We start from the raw sequence: 24118 nt of genomic DNA on the forward strand, positions 1-24118 counted from the left end.
GTCACTTGTATATTACAAATAATCAGTGATAATGATTTCTATCATTAAATAGAAACTGTAAAGTCAATTGAGTTCTGTTTTGAAGATGATTTGAGGAGTTGATAAGTAGTTGGTTATAGGATGTGGAAAAAATGTTATATGATTGCTCTGTTTGTTGTATAAGAAATACACCTAATGGGCAGAGAAATATCATTTAATTAATTGCTTATGGATTAAAAGTTGAAATGATATTTATTTAGTTCAATTTGTTTTACATGATTTCAAGAATATGCATTTATTTAAGCACCATGAATATTTGAAATCACCCTTTGTTTTGGATTTCCTTCCCCTTGTTCTGTAGTCTCTGCTCATCCATTTGTAGACAGAAGCTTCTGTTCCACTAAGTCCCGCAACCATCCAGTCCCAAAACACACAGAGGATTTTTAAATTATAAACTGTTTGCCTGTTGCTCAGGATTCTTACTAACTAGGTCTTCCAACTTAGATTAACCCATAATTCTTGTCTATGTTTAGCCAAGTGGCATGATACCTTTTCTCAGTCAAGCATATTCATTTTGCTCTCACTGCATCTGGCTGGTGACTGCATCTCTGCCTTTCCTCTTCCCAGAATTCCCCTAGTCTGGTTGCCCTGCTTTTATACTTCCTGCCTGGCTACTGTCCAGTCCACATTTTATTAAACCCATATGAACGACAAATCTTTACAGTGTGCAAGAGCATTATCCTACAGCATGTATGTTTCAGTTGAACAGCTCTAGATGTTTGTTTCCTGCTATATTCTAAGTCTGTTCTAATCACTTTTCAACATAACATGAATTCTACGCTGTGTAAAAGAGAAAGGTAACTAAGGATTGAGAGAGGGATTTACGAAATTCACAAATCTATCTCATTATGATAATTGCAAACAACTTAGAGTAGTAGCTCTTGAATTTTAAAGGCTTTAATTGCACTTTATTTTCTGTATCTATGGCATCTCTCTCTCTTTTACATGGCTGTGGCAAATTGAAGTATACTGTATCTTATCTCGTCTACAATGTGATTGTGTTCTGGCTAACACTCTATGATGTTATCTATTTATTCTTCACATAAGTAAATAAAGTTATTTGAAAACATCAAAACAGGAGCAAGCCCTAGAGAAAAGAAGATGCCCCCTGACCATTTGTTTGCTATTATGGCAATGATTGACATTTCAATCCTATAGACAGACAAATAGAAAAATAAATGAGTAAGAGAAAGCAGTAGGTGATAGAGTTGGGGGAAACAGTAAACAGAAAGAGATTGCATTAATGTGTGTGTGTGTGTGTGTGTGTGTGTTCTAAAAGTAAGATTGGAAGAATTAATACGGATAATAACAGTTGTGAATAAACAGACATTAAAAAACCCGTCCAAAGGGTATTTTTTCAGACTGATGTATTTTATTAAAAATCACTCATGCAATTCCATGGGAAGCCTTATCACGTGTTTAATATGAGATTCTATCTACAATGAATAAATAAATGGGTCTTATTTTCTAGTCTTCAGTATAATAAAGGCTTCCCTGCTGTCCCCATTATCACATTAGACTGGATTAATTGATCTATTCATTATCTGCCATCTAGGAAATAATTTGTTCTACAAAAAAATGAACAAGTGTATTTCACTGGAAAACAGAGGCTAGGAAAGCTTTGAATTTCAAAGTTTGTTCCTATCGAGAAACTTAAGAGGTTGTGGAAGAAACTCTGAGTGTTGTGCAGCTTCTGTGTTGATGAATCACCTTTAATCAGAAAGTAGAGCCAAGACATGGGACTTCTACAACATTTTAACTCACTGGCATTTTAGAAATAAACAGTTACTACACTGAATATTGTGGAAAGCTATGAATATTATTTTATTGGAATTACTTTTAACTCTTCCTTAGGAGCTTCCCTAATACTGAGATGCATCTACATCGTGGTAGGAGCAAATTGTTTATATGTCTTCTTTAGGCTGAAACAGGCTTTACCAGTTAGCCTTCTCCCTACATGCCAGGTTCTAAAAGCACTGTCTCCAGGAGATGTGATGTTATAAACCTTACACCAATTCTGGTGGCATTCAACTATATATATCCAAAATTTGAATCTACTCTAAGAAATTTCAGAGGTAAAACAGTCTTAGTTTTTAAAGAATCAGTTGACAATAATCACAATATGGTGAAGTGATATTTAAGTTTGTACATATTTAAATCAATGCCTCTGACTTTAAAAGGAAGAAGGCATTTCCTGGCTGCAAAGATAGGAAAATACAGCATGCATATCTATTTTCTATAACATTTTGGTGTCAACTGAGGTGTTATAAGCTATTAATAACTGTAGATCTATTAATTAACTTAGTCTCTTAAAATACTTGATTATATATTCAAAAATGTCCATCAGTATGTTTTGTGCGCTTGGGGCTATTTGGGGATATCCTATTTCCATATGGCTTTCATAAACACTTTAAAGACATCCTTCTTGTCTTGATGTTTTATACTTTGTATTTTGGGACAATCTCTGCTACTGGATTGCTAAATATGAATCTCCAAAACATTTCTCCATTTAGCATCCACCATGATCCAATATTGTGCTCACATTAGGTCTCAATGCCTGTTATATTGAAGGTTTTTACAGTTCATGTTAATGTAAGAAATTGGCAGAGGCTGGATGTTTTGCAAAGAGGTTTCTTTCACTCAATACTCTAGTGTCTAGAGAGTATAAACAGCCTGAGGCCAGTATCATGACAATATCAGAACATAAAAGAGAAGCAAAAAGTTTGCCACAGGCCAAATAGTGCTAGTGTGCACCTATCATTTGGTCTTTCCAATATTCCTCAATTATGCCCATCCTAGCTCTTCTCTCACCTCATAGTCTAGCTGAAGGCATCAAAAATGCAAATTCTGTTTTTGCTCTAAGTGTGAAACTATAAGCCTTATTTTTACAAGCCACTTAAGCAAAAAAATTATAGTAGATCCTGTAGAAAGAGTTATTTATTCAACAAATTATTTCCTCCTTTCCTCACCCCTTCCTTATTTAATTCTTAATATCCTTCCTGTTTATCCCTTCTTTATCATTCCTTTCTTTCTTCATTTGTTCCTTCCTTCCTTCCTTCCTTCCTTCCTTCCTTCCTTCCTTCCTTCCTTCTTTCCTTCCTTCCTTCTTTCCTTCCTTCCTTCTTTTATTCCCTTTTCCCTAGCTGTATCCTTACCTCTTTCCTATTTTTCTCCCATTCTTCCTCCAACAGAAACCAAGGCCACAATTCATACTTGGCAGACAAATATCGACTGAGTTGATTCCCTAGCTCTCAGCCAAATATTAATAGACTTCAATCTAGCTAGAATATCTACCACAAATGCAAAATAAATTAAATGGTTTGATGATCATTCAGAGATGAGTTTATGCATTGTTAAAAATGATAAATAGGGAGCTCAATGGGAGCAGAACAGAGCCAATGACCTAGGTCAGAACAAGCCTGAGATGGCAAGCTCCATGGGAGTGGGAGCAGATCCAGACCAGGACATTTGCAGAACAGGCTTGAGCCAGTGACCTGAACTAGAGCAGACCAGAGACGGCGAACTCCACAGTTATAACTTTAGCAACTCTTTTATAACTCTTTTCTAAAACGAGTTCTGATCATATACTTTGATTTAAATTATTTGCAATGTAACCTATAATGTGTGTGTGTGTGTGTGTGTGTGTGTGTGTGTGTGAAAGAGAGAGTCAGAGAAAGTGTGTGTGTGTGAGAGAGAGGTAAATGTGACATGAAACTAGAAGAGACAGTATTTAGGGGAAGAGGTAAAAGGAAGTGCTAATTCTTGTGGGAACAAATACAAGAAAATAACAGCATCCCATATAAAGATATATGAAAATGTTATGATGGAGCCCATGTTTTTGTAAAACTATGAAATTCATTTGTCTTTTTACAAATTATTATAATTCTTATGAAGAATGATAGCATATTACTCTAACCCAAACTTGCCCTCTTTCTGTGTGGTTCCTTTGCAGCACTGCTGAGCTTGGACTTCTCATTCCTGTTTTATGAGTTTTCCCCTTATAATAAATAAAAATATAACTTGTTTTATCTTTTAGTTAATCTGGTTATTTCCCGAATCAAGCTAATTTCTACATTCCTCCTATGAATTTTGCTTGACAGGTGATAAAATAAAATATCTCATATGCATTCATGCATTTATTTTAATAAAACCCAGTTTCTTTATAAAGTAAATTCTGGAGTTCTATAGGAGAATTTATCCATGTCCAGTACCTCTTTCTTCCCCTTAAGTGATTTAAGGTCACTTAAATATTTGACTAAAGTCATTGAATTTTAGGGAAGAATTTACGTTAAAAAATCTCGAGGCCTGTGTTAAAGATTTATCAGGCTTCATTTACAAAATAGATGATTAGCATATATGTATTTAATAAAGTTATGATTAAGATCAAATGATGACTGCGAATAGATTGAAAACTTATTTTTCACATACTAATTAATTTTCTTTAAAATGTATTTTATCATTTTTTATTTTGTTCTGTTTTGTAACAGGATCTCACTATGTTACCTTGCCTAGCCTGAAATCTGCAATTTAGATCATGCTTGCCTGGAATCACAGAGATACATTTCTGCCTTCCAAGAACCGTGATTAAAGCAAGTCTCATGCTACCTTACATAGTTATATTTTATCTTAAGATGAACAAAATCAGTCTGGGCATTGGAGGAGAGAGTGTTTGAACTGGCCTTGTCCCATAGTCAGAGTGATGAGTATCTTGAATATCATCACCATAGAAATTTCATCCGGCGACGGATGGAGATAGAGACAGAGACCCACATCGGATCACTGGACTGAGCTCCCAAAGTCCAGTTGAACAGCAGAAGGGGAGAGAAGATGACCAAGGAAGTCAGGACAACGAGGGGTTGGTCCACCCACTGAGATAGTGTGCCTGGTCTAATGGGAGCTCACCAAAGCCACCTGGACTGGGACTAAACTAGCATGGGATCAAACTGGACTCTCTGAATGTGGCTGACAATTGGGGCAGACTGAGAAGCCAATGATAATGGCACTGGGATTTGTCTCTACTGCATGTATTGGCTTTTTGGGACCCTTTTCTTTTTGGATGTATACTTTGGAGGAGGGAGGGTCTTGGACTTCCCACAGAGCATGGTACCCTGCCCTCTCTTAGGACTGGAGAGGGAGGAAGAAGGGGGAGTGGGGGAGCGGGAGGGAAGTAGGATGAGAAGAGGAAATTTTGAATGGTATTATTTATAAACTAATAAAAAATTAAAAAAGAATTGTTTATGCAGAAATGTGAACTTTATCTTAATGGAGTAAGTATAAAGAAACTTCAAATAAAGATAAACAAAATCTATAGTAATATTCTGAGTATTCTAAAGATAATGGAAGAAAATACTGACTGTCATAAACCATGCAAGAAAAGTATTCATATATGAGCAGAAAGTCTTGGAATATTATGTTGTTTTTCATTCTTTTTCTTTTTTTTTCTTATTTGCCTTTTTTGGTCTGAAAACGTGTGTGTGTGTGTGTGTGTGTGCATGTGTCTTAAGGCTCTAAATTATTTGTTTGAACTTTACTTAGATGATTGTATGAAAACAAACACAAAACCCTACGTAAACCATTTAAGCAACAGCATTTGCAGGAAAGATGTACAAAACAGATCACAGTGCAAACATTCAATAATATTTACACAGGGTGCATGGGTACGAGGCAGAGAAGACTCTAGGAAAGAAAGTTATAGACAAAATCACCTTGTAGCCTAAGAATTATGAGTCCTGATATGAGCATGTCAGAATTCTTCTCTGACTTTTACATATTTCCTTGAAGTCACCAGAAAAAGCTCCTCTTTTGCAAATTAATTTAAAAATAGTTTAAATTTATTATTTATTTTTTTACTTTGCATATCTGCACCAAATATCAATGAACACTGGAATTTAGATAACAATTATGTTTGGGGTTGTTTTTTTTTCCACTGTGGATTCTGGGGATCAAATATTCACTGTCATGCTTGATGGTGAACATCTTTGTGCACCCCCAAAACACCCTGCCCAAACCATCATGCTAGCTACAAAGCTTTCTCTTTTACCCTATCACAATGCTGAGGGAAGAGGCAAATATTATGATTTATAAGCATCAAGAAATATATACATTTTGGCTAAGCAGAGACTAAAAGCACTTAATGCTCTCAAAGAATAAATGGGTAGATTTCCCAGCACCCATATTGAGCAGATCACAATCATCTTAGTACCAGGGAATCCAATGCTCTCTTCTGGGCATACATACAGGGAAGCAGCTCCATACACATGTGCATACACACAAAATAAATCTGAAGTTATGGGGTATAGATTTTTAACCAAGTGTGAGCTGTCTATAACATTATTGCAAGTTGAATGCTGAGACATTTAAATTTCAGAGCAAAATACCTCTGGAGATTACTGACAAATTACTGTCCTTGCTGCAGATGCTTATATGGATTTCAAATAAAGCTTTTTATAAGTCAACAGAGTGTGGATTACATCCTGTGGGGAAACTCTGGCAAATAGCCACCTGTGATTAATTGGCTACAAATGTCACTCTCACACTTTTTAGATGTGGGGGAGATGCTCTTTCAAGAAGGAATGTCTCATTGAAAAGAGACAATTCTCAGAGGGAGGTTTGAATATTTAATTGCTGCTTCAGGGAAGATCTGATTCTATGATTTTTCTCAAAAATTATCCACAGGTCTCTTTGTTAAACATTTACAAGAAATTTTATTTGAGGAGAAGTTATATGTAAAATAGCTTAGCGCTATGAGTTCTAAAGGGTAAGATCTAAGGTATATGTTAGCACACACCAACAGAAGTCTAAAGACTTTCCACATGAATTCATTGATAAGTTTGATATTCTTAAGCACTTGTATTTTTGTTCATCACCTGCATTTGTAATGGGTATAATTATCACACACCTTCCTTTATCAAATGAAACACTGAAATAAGCTCATAGAGATGTAACACCCACCTCACTAATCATCAAAAAATATGTATCTTTTAAGTACAAAATAGATAACTTTATCTCTTTATTTTGAATTTGACTGATTTGCTAAATCACATTGTTTTTATAGCAAGTTGATCAGTTTGCTCATTTTTATTAGTATATGTTCATGAATGATCAGAGAATGTTTAAAAAATTCTATTTCAGTGCTGGTGATTTGGTTAAACAATTAATTTGTGTCAAATTACCCAGTTTCAAGTGTACATTTTTGATTAAGTAATAAAGTCATTTTAACGTTCTATTATGCTTATAAATTATATGCGTTAACTTTTGTGTGTGTGCTATATATGTGTGTTGATGTGAATGCACACATATGTGTGAGAGTGCACATGTATAAGGTTTGTGTCCTGTGAAGGAGGCCAGAAGTCACTCTCAGGTGTCCTGTACATCTTTCTACCTTTCTTTTTTGAGATGGATTATCTCAGTGAACACAGAACTCCTGGCCTCAGCATGGCTGGTTGGTGCTCTGGGACCCTCCGGTCTCCCCTTCTTCAGCACTGCGGGTATAGAATGTGCTGTTGAGCTCAACTTTTAGTTGTGTGCGGGAAGTGCAAGTTGAGGTGCTCAGGCCTGCACAGCAAGCACTTTGCTGGCGTCATTTCCCCAGGCCATGTGTATGTGCAATGACTTTTTTAACCTTTTAAAACTTTTACAGTCACTTTGGAAATCAGTATCGTGGTTTCTCAGAAAACTGGGTTTCAATTTACCTCAAGACCCAGTATAACCACTCTTGGGCATATACCCAAAAGATTCTCAATTATACCACAAGGACTCTTGCTCAATTATGTTCATATCAGCATTATTCATCGTAGCCAGAACCTGAAACAACCACAGTACCCCTCAACTGAAGAATGACTAAAGAAAATATGATACATTTACACAGTGGAGTATTACTCAGCTATAAAACAATGACATTATGAAATTTGCAGGCAAATGGATGAAATTAGAAAAACACATCCTGAGTAAGGTCACCCAGACTCAGAAAGACAAACATGGTATGTATTCACTCATAAGTGGATACTAGATATAAAGCACAGGATAATCAGACGACAGTTCACAGCTCTAGAGAATTCAGGTAACAATGAGGGCCCTAAGATGGACAGATGGATCTCATTGGGAAGAGGAAATCAATGGGATTTCCTGGGTATAGTGAGGGTGAGAGTGTTTGAGGAGTGGGGATGGGGGGAGGAGAACATGAGGGAACTGGATGGTCTAGTTGGGGGAGGGGTGGAGCGGGAGAGCAATGAAACAGATATCATGATGGAGAGAGCCATTGTGGCGTTAGGGAGAAACCTGGTGCTAGGGATATTCCCAGGAACCCACAAGGATGACCCCAGCTAAAACTCCTAGAAATAGTGGAGAGGGTGCCTGAACTGGTCTTACCCTGTAATCAGATTGCAAAAGCCTTAACTGTCATCATAGAGCCTTCATCTAATTAGTAACTGATGGAAGCAGATACAGTGATCCACAACCAACCACTACGTCGAGCACCAGGAGTCTAGCTGAAGAGAGGAAGAAGGATTCTATGAGGAAGGGGCCTCAAGATCATGATGGGGAAATCCACAGAGACAGCTGACTCAAGCTTGTGGGAATTCATGGACTCTACACTGACATCTGTGGAGCCTGCATGGGACAGAACTGGGCTGTCTGCATGTGGGTGACAGTTATGTGACCTGGTCTGTTTGAGGGGTCCTGGCAGTGGGACCAGGATCTATCCCTGGTGCATGAGCTGGCATTTTGGAGTCCATTACCTATGGTGGGATGCCTTGCTCAGTTTTGATGAAGGGGGGTAGGGGGGAGAAGCTTGGTCCTGCCTCAACTTAATCTGCCAGGTTTTGTTGACTCTGCTCATAGGAGGCCTTACTCTTTCTGAGCAGTGGGTTGGGAATAGGTGGCTGGGGAACAAGAGGAGAAAGAGTGGGAACTGTGGTTTGTATGTAAAATGAATAAAAACTTTAAAAGAAAAAAATCTTTTTGTCGTTTTTAAATTGATTAGTTAAGAGTTTCATACAATATGTTTTTGCCCTCCTTTCCTTTTTATTCTAGAAGTCTCACCCAATCCGCAGAGCATCTACCAAACTAAAATAATCCCATAAAACTGTGTAGAGCTACAAGCAGGTTACATTTGGCAGAGAGGATAAGTCTTGAAGTGTTTATGAAACATTATAGAAACAAGTGAATATGTCCTTCAATTCACAGGAAAATGTTAAACACTTTAGTTCTTGAATTCTTCCTGTGTGAAAACAGAGATGATCAGGTAAAGTAAGGGGTTTCCTTGACAGGGAGGTGAAATTGCTTACTGAAACAACAGCTCTACTCCCCAGCATCCATGGTCCCATAGCCCACAGGCTTTTCTGCAGTGGTTACTGACACAAACTTATTGTTATAGGATACAACAAGCTGAGCCAGTTTTTTCTTTTTAATAATGCAGAAGCGTTTTCATGGTTCCTGCATTTTCATGGTTCCTATGTTAGAGACCTGAGGTGAACAAATTTAATTTCCCTAAACATTCTTTTAAAACTAATCAGTTTTTCCACCTAGTCTTTCAAAGTTCACAGACCAGTAGAGTGCCAGTATAGACATACTAGTTTTCAATAAAATTAATTTAATGAGAGTTTGAACTTTATTATATTTCACATTATTTGGTTCTTAAAGGGTTCTCTATTGTTGAAGTTTAACTTCGGGAAGATTTCACCAGTAAGATTAAATCACTGTAAATAAGCTGAGGACTATATTCTAGAAATTAAGCAGAGATAAAAGTTTTAGCATCTAAGAGATGATTGTAAAGCAACTAGTTAATTGCCTGTATGCTAAACTTTTGAATGCTTGGTTTTCTGTGTAGAAACGGAATTTTGCATATACCTTGGTAAGTATTATTTTTGTTGTAAAGTGGGTGAATAAAATGTTTAATTCTTTATGTTCTTTAACCACAAAGAGTAAGTTATTTCCAAACTCAAATCAAATAAACTCATTTATACCAATTTTAAGATAACACTGAATTTAAATCCTTTGAAAGTTCTTGAAGCCTCCCCCCTGAAGAACTGCCAGATTTAAGAATGTCTGTCCTGGGGATGAAGCATATATTGCTTTTGCAAAGAATGTGAATTTGATTCCCAGCATGCTTATCACTCACACTTGCCTGTACTTCTGATCCAGGGGTCCTGATACCTCCAGACTCCTCAGTTCCTGCCCTTATACTTATGTGCGTGCACACACAGACACAGACACACACACACACACCATGAAAAATAAGATAAGGATTTTTAACAATAATGTCTGTATATAAAATTATTAGTTTTGCTTTGTATGGGTAAAATAGTAGGAAGTACAAGTTTATTATTAAATGATTTTGAATTTATTATTTATATATCAATTTGATTAATCATTCAAATAATCAAAAGTAAAATGCAACATAAGGTTTTAGAGTATGCTTCTACTGATAAATTATGAAAACCACAGTAGACTAATAAACTTGAGTAAATTTTATTATCTTCAGAGAATAGAATGTTGCATTTATCCAATGCGTTTTCAAATATATACATTCTCATAGAGATAAGAGAAAAGTCTATAAGTCCCTCTTGTGTAAAAATCTGCTTTATTTATAAATGTAGTCTATTGCAAAAGATAAATTTTGTTATTTTTCTTTATTTAAATGTATAGAAAAGTCACTTATTTAAATTTCACTACCATCTTAATACCAGTTGTATTTGTGTGAACCTGTCTGCTACCATGATTGGGCCATTGTATCATTCTAATGTACCTGACACTGTACTTTGTTAAGTACACTTCTCTGGTCATTAGTATTTACTGCCTTATTATAATCGGAATAATCACATAAACTATGATATGATGTGGAATGTCCTTCTGTTTATGTGTCGCTTTTATTGGTTAATGAATAAAGCTGCTTTGAACAATGGCTTAGCAGAGTAAAGCCAGGCAGGAAATCCAGAGATATATAGAGAGAGTAGGAAGAGTTAGGAGACACTATATAACTGCCAAAGGAGAAAGACGCTAGAAACTTACCAGTAGGCCACAGCCTCGTGGTGATAAATAGATTAATAGTAATGGGCTAATTTAAGATGTAAGACCTAATTAGGCATACGCCTAAGGTACTGGCCAAACAGTATTTTAATTAATATAGTTGTTGTGTGATTATTCAGGTCTGGATGGCAGGGAAATGAACGAGCAGTCTCTGTTTACAATGATGTTTGAAAGAAAGTGTATATTGAGTATTGTTAATTCAAACATTACTTTTCTTTGATGGCATCTAGACACACATAAGTAATACACTTCCAGATTAAGTGGACTAGAAAATGACTGATTCTAAATAGCTCTATTTTTGCCTGATGCATAGACTTGTTTCGTTGTATTGTTTTATCATACTGAGAATGTATAGCCCTATGTGTCTGCAGAAGTCTGTACCTATATCTGTGTGAACAGGTATCTATACTCATATCTTTGCATAACATCCTTCAAGATTCAGGAAAATGAAAGCACATGCAGACAGAGGCATAGCAGGCATGAACAATTCCTTGTTGTGTCAACTCTAAGGTGATTTCCAGAAATTGTTAGTCTAGGTAGAATATTATCCAACTGTAGACTCTGAGACAGAGTTAGAACAGTTTGATATGATGGGACCCGCTTTCCCCCTTTCTATCTTTCATTTCTTTTCAGTTCTTCAAGACAAGGCTTCCTTCTGTATCTCTGATTGTCCTGCAACATCATATGTACACCACATTGCCCTTGAACTCAAAGATCTGCCCTCCTCTGCCTCCCAGGTGCTGGAATTAAAGGTGTGCTTCACCATGCCACTATACCTAGACTGATGGAAGCATATTAATATAACCTGTTTTGGTACAACAATCCATAACTTTGATGGTTTTGATATTTTTGGCATAATATTTCAGGAACATATTTATCAGAATACTGTATGGAAAGAATATTATTTAGAGATCACAACATAGATATTCAAGTGGTTGTGAATAATTGTGTGGTCATGGATGTGGACATTTCAAGAGTCAGAGTCTGGTGCGCATGCAAGCACGCACATGTCTCTCTGTGTGGTATTGTATATTTATGTGTGTGTGCAGTAGTGTATATTTATGTTCATGTGATGTGTGTTGGTGCACATGTGTGTTTTTATAGTGTGTGTCTGGTCAGTATTTGTAAGTGAGCATAATGTGTGTCAGGTGTGTGTGTGTGTGTGTAGTTTGGGTAATGTGTTTATATGCATGTGTATGTTGGTGTTTAATGTGTTTTGTTTGTGTGCATGTATGTATATGTTCATGTATGAATTATTTAGCATCCATACACAGTAGTTTCTTTAGGGTCAGATGTTCTTTCTAACTTCAAAGGTTACTATAGTTGTATTTGATATCATTTTTACAATTATCCCTTTCTAAGATTGTATCTCTTTGACATCAACTATCTTCTGACATTCTAAAAGCTTAGGTTCAAGAGGATCTGAATAATTTTAGATTCTAAACTATCAAATATTTTTAATTTTAAGAAGCCAGTTTTTTACAAAAATGAAGAAAGTTGATATGGTGGGATGAAGATAAGAATGGATAAGAGAGAGACAGATCGGCTTACAATATGTAAGTACATGAAATTGTCAAGTAACAAAATTAATTGATAAATAAGAAGCAAACTATTCTATCTCACTGTAAAAATTACATTCATATTCACATAGTATTTGTAAATATCCATGTCCCAAAACCATTTTCTCCCTCAAATTAAGCCATTTGACTCACAGAAACAATATCTATAGCAACATTTTAATAGATGGTTTTTGGAGTAATTATTACAAATTTAAAACAGAAATACATTTGTTTAATGTTCTTAGCAACATTTAGGGAATGTTTTTTTTGAATGACTTCTTCATTCATTTATATTTTAAGATAAATCAGTATCTTTGTTACTTTTCACAAAACTTATGGCCAAGGCAACTTGTAAAATAGTTGGGAATCTCAGTTCCAGAGGATAGTAGAATCTGTGACCCTTATGGTGGGGAATATGTTAGCAGGCAACCAACCATGGTGTTGGGCAAGAGAGGTGAGGGGTAGGGGAAGAGATATGGGGGGACTGTGGTTGTTATGTAAAATAATTTAAAAAATAATGAGAAAAGAATTTGATAAATGTAAAAAGTAGCTCAGAACTTGCTTCTGGTCCACAGGAATGAAGCACACACACACACGGGTGGGGGGGGGGGAGACCAGAAAAAGATATTGAATTCCCTGGAGTTGAAGTTATAGGAAGTTACATGTCTCTCATCATGAGTGATAAGATCTGTTTTAGTTATGGTTTCGAGTGGTGTGGGAGAAGAACATGACCATAGGAATTTGATGAGGAAAGGGTTTATTTCAGCTTATACTTCCACATCACACTACATCCCTGAGGGAAGTCAAGACAGAATTTGAATAGCACAGAACCTGATTCAGAGGCCATGGAGGAGTTCTGGTTACTGACTCGTTCCTCTTGACTTGCTCAGTCTGCTTTTTTTATACACCCTAAGATTACCTGCCTAAGTTTAGCAGCGCCTGTATCAATCACTAATTAGGAAAATGTCCTGTAGAATTTTCTATAGGAAAATTTTATTGACCATTTTCTTGGTTAAGATTTCCTGTCCTGAAATATGTCTAGAACTGTATCAAGTTGACCAAAGTAACCAGCACAAAATGTTAACATGGGTCCTCTTCAAGATCAGTGCATCTTCTTCACAGCCAAGTTCTCTCTACTGCCTTTTATTAAAGCTTTTTAACATAGTTATTTTTAGAGTTTTGAATCATGTACAGACCTTTTATAAACTAGGTGAACTCTCTATCATTAAACCAAACCCTAAGCTCATTTTTATATCTTAATATAGAATTCATGTTATAATAAACCTATTTCTTTAAAGTTTATTCTACAGTGGATTCTATGTACTTCTGAAACTATCAAATGATTTGATTTTTCTCAATAAAGAAATTCCATGCCATCATTATCACTCCATGCTACTCCAGTCCCTAGTTAGACAAACATTAATCTATTTTTATCTATGTAAATTTGTCTGGTTTGAGTATTTGACATAATTTGAATAAAGTGTTACTTCTGACTGATTATTTCTTTTTCACAGTATTTTCAAGGTTCTTCCATTGCATAGCGTGGATCAGTAATGAACACTTTTGTATTTGTTGATAATATTCCACTGGATGGATATAATAGGCATTGGTTTTCTTTTCATTGTTTAAAGGGTGATTGTATTATTTTTTAAATATTCTGGACACATTGCCACTATGAATTTTCCTATCTGGAAATTCCAAGTTTCCATTTCTAATATCTATATGGACAAGTCTATTCAGCTGTTTGGGCTTATACCTTGACATCTGTAGTGGCATTTCAATTGTATTTTAATAAATAAAGACTGTCTGAGATCTGAGAGTAAAACAGTCCCTTTAGTCAGTCTTACAGACCAGGTTATGGCAACACACACATCTAATCCCAGGAGCCTCACTAGTTGCTGTAGAAACAAGGCAGTGAATGCCTTTAATTATGGTGGGGCACACCTTTAATCCCAGCCCTAGAGAGACTCATAAAACGGAAGGAAACAGTTCTCAATATATAGTCTCATTCTGAGATTATGAAAGGCAGGATCGCCTATTCAGACTGAGGTCAAGGTAAGAGCCAGTAGCTGCCTGTTTTGCTCTTGAGATTGTCAGGTTGAACTCCAATTTCTGACCCTGAGTTTTTATTAATTGTGCTTCAGACATCTAACTTGTAGATGCCAGAACAGAGGTTCTATGATTCATATTTTCAAATACTAATAGCATTTTTGTTTTTGAAAAGGCAGTCTCATGAGTGTATATGTTTTGTTTATGTGTGTGAGAGAAAACATGTACATGTGTGTGTGCATGTTCTTTTGATCATTTTATATAGTCATAAAAATTCATTATGTTGTGTCAAAAATGAACTTTTATGTGGTTTTTATTTTTATTAATGTTGAATATTTTTTATATGTCTCTTTTTGTCTTTGGGGAAATATGTATTCAAATGAGTTTTTAATGCAATTTTGATGATATTGTTAAAGTGTAAGTTTTTAAAATGTGTTCTGGGCATGTTTTCTCTTTTTAGGTATTTATTTTAGTATTTCTTCTCTTTACTGTGTGTTGTCTTTTAACTTATTGATGGAATTTGAACATTATAGCTCAAAAATTTATCCCTGTATTCCATGTGCAGCTTCTGTTTTTAGATTGAGTGAATTAAGGACCAAAAGTTCTCTATTAGTTTGCATGTGGATTTGCACTGTCTTGACAACATTTGTTGAAGGGATTGTTTATTCATAAACATTCTTGTAGGAGCTTCCTTAGCCTAATACATGAGGCATCTTGGAATGTTTGTCCTGGGATCAGAGCCAAGCTCACTACAGGTATATTTATCTGTCATCTCTACTTTTATATAAATATGGCTCGTAATTTGATATTAACCAAATAGCATGTATTGCTGTAGCCTTTTCTAAAATGTCCATTGTCTGAAATACAACCAAATAAAGGAAATAACTTACTGTATTTGTTTGTGATTCTACATATTTTTATTACATATTCTTCTAGAAATTATAGAAATTCCATCATAAGCAACTGCAGTTTTTAAAAACTACCTTGGTTAGCAGAATGCATGTTGCGTGGAAGACTTTAGCATGGAGCTATAAAATAAAAAAGCATAGGCATTTACCATCTGGAGTGCTGTGAATGTATTGTTTTTTACCCTTTTCAAAAGCCTTAAGTGAATTTTATAATCGCCTCATGATCCATAATATGTGATACCTCCACAGCCATTACAGACACAACAATACATGGCTCCTTTAACAAAACACAACCCAAACTGCAGTGATGGGTAAGTTATCTAATTAATCCATGAATGTTTAATATAAAAAAAGATGATTTTTGAAATGATGCCAACCTAAAGTTCCAGTGAAGCTTGCACATTCTGCTAATGTTGCTTCCTTCAAGCCTATACATGTGTCATTAAGACCACAAGTATGTTTAGCTAAATGTCACATCATAAACAATAAAGTTGAACAAGATAAGATCATTGTCATATATGACTCCCGCAATGATCTCTAACTTATTAACCTTAACTCTACTTTCATTTCTTTAAAAATGGTTAATTACATACAAGGTAAGAAACAGACTATGGGTGAAAGAGCTGCTTCTGCAATTCATTACCTTTGCTTTATGATAGTAAAGACCTAAAGTTTGTGATTTTGGCAATCATAAATGCTTATTAAGAACTTTATAGATAAGTCATTAACAATCTTACAAATTCTTATTATATTTTGGTTTTAGCAGCCATACGCTCAACAAAACTTTTGATGAAATACTAATTATTTAATTACCATATTTCAGTAGAACTCTTTTCAGTTAGTAAATATTTCAAAAGCAGGGATATTATATGATATGTGGATAGGAGACTTACATGACCACAAACTAAGAATTTCCTTCATAAACAGAAAACCCTTAGAATACATTGTTAATAAACATTTGTTGTCTAAAAGAGTGAAAGTATAAAATTCTACTCAAATATGCAACTTTACATATGTAGACAGATAAATAAATTTAATACGTGAAAAAAGATATACATATAAATAAAAGATTTCAAGTTAGCATAAATCACTCAAACTAATTTTGTTTCAGTTACAATTTTGCTGATGGGGATTCAAGTTGAATAAAGAAGAATATTTCAAAGTTACCAGAAAATTGTACATACTATAAGCACAACCATATAAAAGAAATTGAGGGAGTTGTTTATTAGCCTTAAGATAGAAATTGGTGGGTTGCAGAGATGAATCAACATTTAAGACCCCTTGCTGCTTTTCATGTTACTGTATTTGGTTTCCTGCATCCATGACAGACAGCTGACACCCACCTGTAACCAACTCCGGGGGATCTGACACCTTATTTTGACCTCTTCATGAATCACACACTTAGCATACATACACAGATACACAAACAAATAATTAAGCAAGAAAATAAATAAAAAGTGATAGAATAAAGCTGCAGCCAGCACTTTGAAAAATATTTTCATATTGGTCTAGTTTTCTCTGCTTGTAACTGCTGGCATGTTTAGATAGATATGATATAAAATAATATTATTTATTACAAACAAATATTCATGAATATATGTGTGTTCTTTGGGTCTTTGTTTCTCTACATTGGTGCACACTAGAATCTGACTGCAGAATCAATAAGAAAATAAGGAGCAAATGCAGATGTTCTGATCTAGTTAGTTCGGAGTCCAGTTCTGGTCCTGGCAGCTTTGGAAACATTCCAGTTTCTTTGACCTGAGAAGAGATGTGGAAACCATTTTTCTAGAAGTCTTGCTCACTCCTGCCTTTCTATGCTCTCTGAACCTCTTTGAAAACCAAACTGTTCCTAATTCTTCTGCTTCCCTAGTAGTGGTAGCTTTTATCATTGCCTGTGTCACAGACCTCTCTTTTTATTGTCTGAAAAAATTATTTGACTTCAGCATTTCCCTCAGCTTTGTGGAAAGGAATTAATCTTTCCTACATGGGTGTTTCTAGATTCACCTTAACTCTCATCCCCTTAGGGGAAGAGCTTTGCATATTTGCCAATGAATTACTCTGTTGATGAGCAAAAATATGTAAATACTAAACATGTAAATTAAAATTGATTCAGATTTATATTAAGGATTAGGGTTGTGGTGAAAACGTACACAAATATTGAGGATGACAACATGCTTTAACTAGAACACAGCTGAATATTGTTTGCTAGCATTTCTGACAATTCGCAGAAACCCAAACACATCCTATCAACCGCATTGCTCTCTCTTTAATACAACCTGCTTGCATACTTTTGGTTAACCTTTCAATGTTATTTCATCATTCACTTAGTGGCTATATTGTATAGTCGAGGTTAGAAAACAAATAGGTACAATTCCAGAAAAAAGTTTGGAATGTGCCTCAGGATTGTTGAGAACAGACAGCTTCTAAGCCGTAGTTAACTGGTGCAGCATTTACTAAATGTAACCAGAGGCAAACCACCCAAAACTGAATCCCTTGCCATGTAGTTAGTGTTTTCTTTGGGATGTTAACTCTCAAGTTATGACAAAGAGAATTTTCATTTAGTATGAAAGTTCAGCCTTTAGCTTATGCTTGTCCCTATTAGCTCTTATAACTTAAATTAATGCATTTATATTAATCTGCATTCAGTCACAAGGCTTGTTATCTTATCTACATACTGTCCATTCTGCTTCCTTCGCATCTAGCTGGTGGCTCTGTCTTTCTTCTTCCTAGTGTTTCTCTCTCTGCCCACATGTACCGCCTATACCTCCTGGCTAGCTATTGTTCATTTAGCTTTTTATTACATCTATCACAGTAAAACATCTTCACACAGTGTACAAATATCCTACAACATTGCAGTGTACCGATCTCATGACACATCTACAAACATACATACATTGTACTCTACAGTAGTATAGAGAATCTTCTTTTTCCACCATGAGGTCTGAAATAAGGAAATCTGGTGTCGTACCTTCGGTTCCTTAGTACTGTACCTACACAAAGCAGAGATAGACAAGAAGAGTATGTCAAAGTCAATTTGTAGTAAGGAGATATTCAAAGTACTTTTAAGCCTAGCATCAAACAGGCAGCAGCTTATAATGAGAACAATAATGGATCAGCTGTGTGTGTGTGTGTGTGTGTGCTGGGGATGAATACATAGAGATGTAGATAATACTTTCCTCATGGCTCAAGAGGAATTCTGAAAACATTAGCCACATTCACTTTTGTAGAATAAATATTTATTCAAATTCTAAAGCTGTTTGTGATACTTTTTCTGAAGACATTAGTCCATAGCACCTAAGAGAAGACAAAAAATAAAACATGCATACAAAGCATTCAGTATAAAGTACCCAACTGTGATTTTTGTTAAAAAATGTATTTGATCTGAAGTTTATCTTTCTACCTGAACATGAGTCATAAGGTTTAAAGAATATCTTAAATGTCACAGTGGGACATTGGAATGTTTAAAATGATATATTTTATATAATTATATAAAGATGATCAAATAGCACATCTCAACTATAAAAGTCCATATATTTCTCTTTTTTTTTTTGGTTTTTCAAGACAGGGTTTCTCTGTAGCTTTGGTGCCCGTCCTGGAACTAGCTCTTATAGGCCAGGCAGGCCTCGAACTCCCAGAGATCCGCCTGCCTCTGCCTCCCGAGTGCTGGGATTAAAGGCGTGCGCCACCACCGCCGGGCCCATATGTTTCTTTTTCTACAATTGTAGTCATTATTTGTGTGTATGTCTGTTTCTCTCTGTGTGTGTACATGCATGTGCACACATGCGCATAAATAAAGTTGTCATGATGTATATGTGGACATCAGAGACAAATCAATAGAGTTGGTTCTCTCCTTCCAGTTTTGGATGGGTTTCCATTTTTGTGTGGTCAACACCTTACCCACTGAACCATGTAACTAGACCTTATATGGTATTCAGTATTAAGAATCATCAAAATTGAGTGGAATTTCTACATGTTTATCTTTGTCCCTAAATTTCAATGAAACTTTCACCGGAAGCTTTGCCATTATGAGTAACTGTCATATTTGAATTGGGTATAAAAATTAGATTCAGAGCTAGGGAACAATCCAAGCTGGTAATGTGGTACTTAGCTTGAGTCTTGCAAAACATTTATTAAAACTTTTAATGAACAACATATTTTAGTTATTTTCCCCTACCCAACTTCTCCCAGATCCTTATGACTTCCCTACCACACAACTTCATACTCTCTGCTTCATACTCTCTCTGTCTCTTTCCAAAACAAAACCAAATGTAACAAAAATTAAAAACGAAGAATAAAATCTTATCAAAACAAAATAAAATGTAAAAAAAAAATAAAGAAGACTCACCAAAAACAAAACTCAGGGATATAGTATAGAGTTTGTTTGGAGTTGGCCAAAGACTCCTGAGAATGGGCCGGCCCTGGAATGTGTTTAATATATCCAATGACACTCCATTGGAGAAAACCGGTTTCTCTTTGCCAGTGGTTTCCAAATGCAAATAGCTTCTTGGTTAGGGACGGGATACTACAAGCACGTTCCCTTCTCAGCGCCGTGATTTTGTGTGGTGTGAACCTGTGCAGGTTCTGTCTGTACTGTCACAGTGTTTGTGAGTTCATATGTGTATTAGTCCTGTTGTATCTCTGGTTTCCACTGTTTCCTTGGAGTTGTCTCTAACATATGACTCTTACAATCTTTTTGTCCCTCTTCTATTATTATTTCTGAGATTTAAGGGGAGGTTGTTGACTGAGATCGCCCATTGACGGCTGAGTGCTCCAAGTTTCTTATTTGTGGATCCTCATGTTAAAACCCATCTACTGTGAGAAAAAAAGCTTCTCTAATGAGGTCTGGTCTACAGAAATAGCAATATGCTGTTTGGAGACATTTTCTTGCTATGTTCCTTTAACAGAATAATAGTAGAAGATTCTTCCCTAGCATTATGACTTGTAGAGACTCAAGCTATTGGCCAATTTAGTTATGGATCTTAAGGGAGTCATTTAACTACTTTATAACTGAACAGTGAAAAATCATCTGTCCCAATATAAATTTAATGCAGAGATCAAACTTAAAAATTAAAATGGTTATCAAAAGTTCCTTCACTATATCATGATATGTGTATGTGTGTGATTGTATGTGTGTGCGCATCTGATATGCTCCTATGACTTGAATGCCTATGTTTAAAAAAGTCAAATCTATTATTTTGTGTTTCATTTCCTAGAATACTAGAGTTTTGTTTGAAATATTCAGAATAATATAGTTTTATCTGAGAAAGAAATATTTTAAATGTTTGTCTTGGTATCTTAAAACCCAATTTTATTTCTTCTTATTATGAAAAACTTTTAAAAACAAGCTACAAAAATATATTGAGTGTTTGTAGCAGTCGTATTATCAGCAATGAATGACTTAAATGAAAGTTACTTAACCTAGTAATTGTTTTTGTATATCAACAGAGTCAAATACATCATCTTATTATTTGCTATCCACATCTCTGCTTGAAATAATAACACTCCAGAAACACTAGGTACATAAAGTTATTCAGAAAGACTATAATTTAACAACAAATGAAAAACAAACAAGGCATATCTGTGTACGAATACCACAGAATATCTTTTCTAAAAGAAAAACAAGACCAGCATAAGTCACTGGCATGCTTTATGACCAGAAGAGAAGAAAGAAGAATAGTAGACACTGCTGATGTAGGCTCAGGGTGGAAGAGAAAAGGTTTGCAAAGAGCCTGAGATACCTCTGAAGAAGGCAGGATTCTGTCTTTGGAGCAGAGCTGAGCAGCAGGCACAGTCTGAGTCCAGGAACTGCAATCAGGCAATGCCCTCACAATCACTTGATGGGAAGACTGGACAACGTGGGCAAAGCTGTTCAGAGTTGACCTATTCAATACTCTGGGACATTTAATGACAACTGTGTGAATGAGAAAATATAAATCAAACATGCCGCCCCTTTTGTTACATAATTGCATACTAATTACATAGAAAATGAAGTGGCAGGTGGTAAGTAATGCTAAAGAAAAGTTTATAGAGAAGCTGAGAGAACTCAAGAGTTAGGTGAATGACATATAGGAACCATAAAGGACAATTATAAGGTCTTCTTAAGAAACCTAAGTCCACTTAGAGATATGATTTTCCCTCAGAATATGAAACCCAATTTTTTATTAGAATGTTAATCCTGGTGTATATAATTTCCAGGACAATATATTCAGGCATGGGTATTCCTTTTTAAGATCGATACTATTATTTGTGAATGCATAAATATGTCTATACACATGCTTAATGGTCCCTTGGAGGTGAGACGAGGGTGTCAGATATTCTTTTTTTTTTTTTTTTTTTTTTTTTGGTTTTTCGAGACAGGGTTTCTCTGTGGCTTTGGAGCCTGTCCTGGAACTAGCTCTGTAGACCAGGCTGGTCTCGAACTCACAGAGATCCACCTGCCTCTGCCTCCCAAGTGCTGGGATTAAAGGCGTGCGCCACCACCGCCCGGCTCAGATATTCTGAAACCGGTGTGACATGAGTAAATGCTGCCTGACATGGGTGCTGAAAACTGAAATCCAGTTGCTGAAAAGACAGCAAGTTCTTTTAACCACTGAGTCATTTCTCCAACTTTAAGGCACAGATTTATTAAAATATTCCCATATGTAGGTAATATGAAATAAATTTCCTGAACATACTGAAAGTTGCTCAAGGTAATTTATAATTATATTTTGCATAAACATGTCTCAAAACTCAGAATTAAAAAAAATCCTGAAAAGTTCAAAATAAATGGAGTTTTTGTTTGTTTGTTTGTTTGGTTGGTTGGTTTGTTTTAAAGCTAATACTTATGTCACATATGTAATTCCTATTCCTTTTGATCTTGGCCCAGTTTGATATTTGAAGTGTTGCACAAAAGTTCCTATTAGAGGCTATGAACACACTATTATTACTGAATAATGCCTTCTGTCCATGATTGTTTTGCAACCTTGAGGCCCCTTAAAAGACTAGTAGTCTAAATGATGTTGCTTCGTTCACGTTGTCTTTGAACATGTTTGAGAAATTGAGTAAATGAAAAATGGCTTATTTTATGCAGGCTTTTTACATTCATGTTCTATAGTTAACAGAAGCATAGATATAAGAATGCAGTTGGAACCCAAGCATAAAAGTGGCAGGTGAAGTTTACAGTCTCCTTCACTCAAAATTTTTGAGGACTGTCGAAGTGACAACTTGATAATGTTACAATGCAGAGAGAGGCCATCTACTCTAGCATATCTGACATCTGCATCTTGAACCATTGTGGGTTCAGACATGTAGACAGAAGTACAGTGCTCAGCACAAGAAAATAAGAAGAATAAGATTATTAATTCAAGTGCTCTATATTTAACAATTGTGAGATAGCAAATGACTTATTTGCTTTTTGTGTCTCAGGGTTTTATATGTAAAATAGGGAATCATAGAGACATTTTCCTTTCATAAATATTTTCTTCCTTAAACACTAGCTAAAGCAAGTGAGAGATTTGCCTGCCAGCTAGACCACCACCACAGATTATCACTGGCCTTTGTTCCCCTGAGACCCACTCCGATGTCCAACTCCCTCATACCATATCCTCCCTATTGCATGCCCTTCTCCACAAACCCAGCAGACACCATAGGCACAGGCACAACCCACACCAGTGCAGCAGTCTAAGAATAGGTGAGTCACTGCCCTCCCATCTGAGCTGCCCCAATTTGCAGACCCTAAGCCCCAGGGCACATCCCTTGCCTCTTCCACATTCATTTCAGCATCAGCAAGGTGGCTGGGCACAGCCCTCATCTCTGGTGGAACTCTATTGCTCCAGTGTACTGCCCTCCAGCCAGCAAGCAGTTGAGAGATCTGTTGGTCAAACTGACACCACCCACTGGATTCTGTTTTTTATCCTCAAGACCAACTCCACCACTCAACCCTACCTCCCTCATCATAGTCCCTGTGACCAGACCTTACCCACAACTCCAGAGGTCTCCGCAGTCCCATGAGGCCAGGCTGGACCTGGGCACCCATGTCCCCACAAATCTCAGCTGAGACACCCTAGTGGACTTGAAGACTTGACAGAAAACTTGAAGACTGAATCTTTGGCCATTAGGACAGAAAACAACCAAGGAAACAGAAAACCAAGAAACAAAACACCCATCCAACAAAGACAAACACAAAAATCAACATCCAGATCTATAATCATCACAAATCTGGTATAAAAGCCAGTATAAAAACACATTCAATAACAGGCAGTAGACACCATCAAAACCCAGCAATCCTACGACACCAAGACAAAAGCATTGTAACCTACTCAAAGCATAAGGAAACAATCTTAAAAATACCTTTATGAAGATGAAAGACGCACTTAAAGAGGAAATGAAAAATTTCTTTAAAGGATAAGAAAAAAAAAGACAAGCAAAAAATAGAAAAAAAATTCTCAAAGAAGGCCAAGAAAGCCAAGAAAAAATGTTAAACAGGTGAAGATAACCATTCACGACCTGAAAATTAAAATAAAGACAATAAATAGTGGAGAGAATTCTGGAAATGGGAAA

This window comes from Chionomys nivalis, chromosome 16, assembly GCF_950005125.1.
Source record: "Chionomys nivalis chromosome 16, mChiNiv1.1, whole genome shotgun sequence".
Lineage (NCBI taxonomy): Eukaryota > Metazoa > Chordata > Mammalia > Rodentia > Cricetidae > Chionomys > Chionomys nivalis.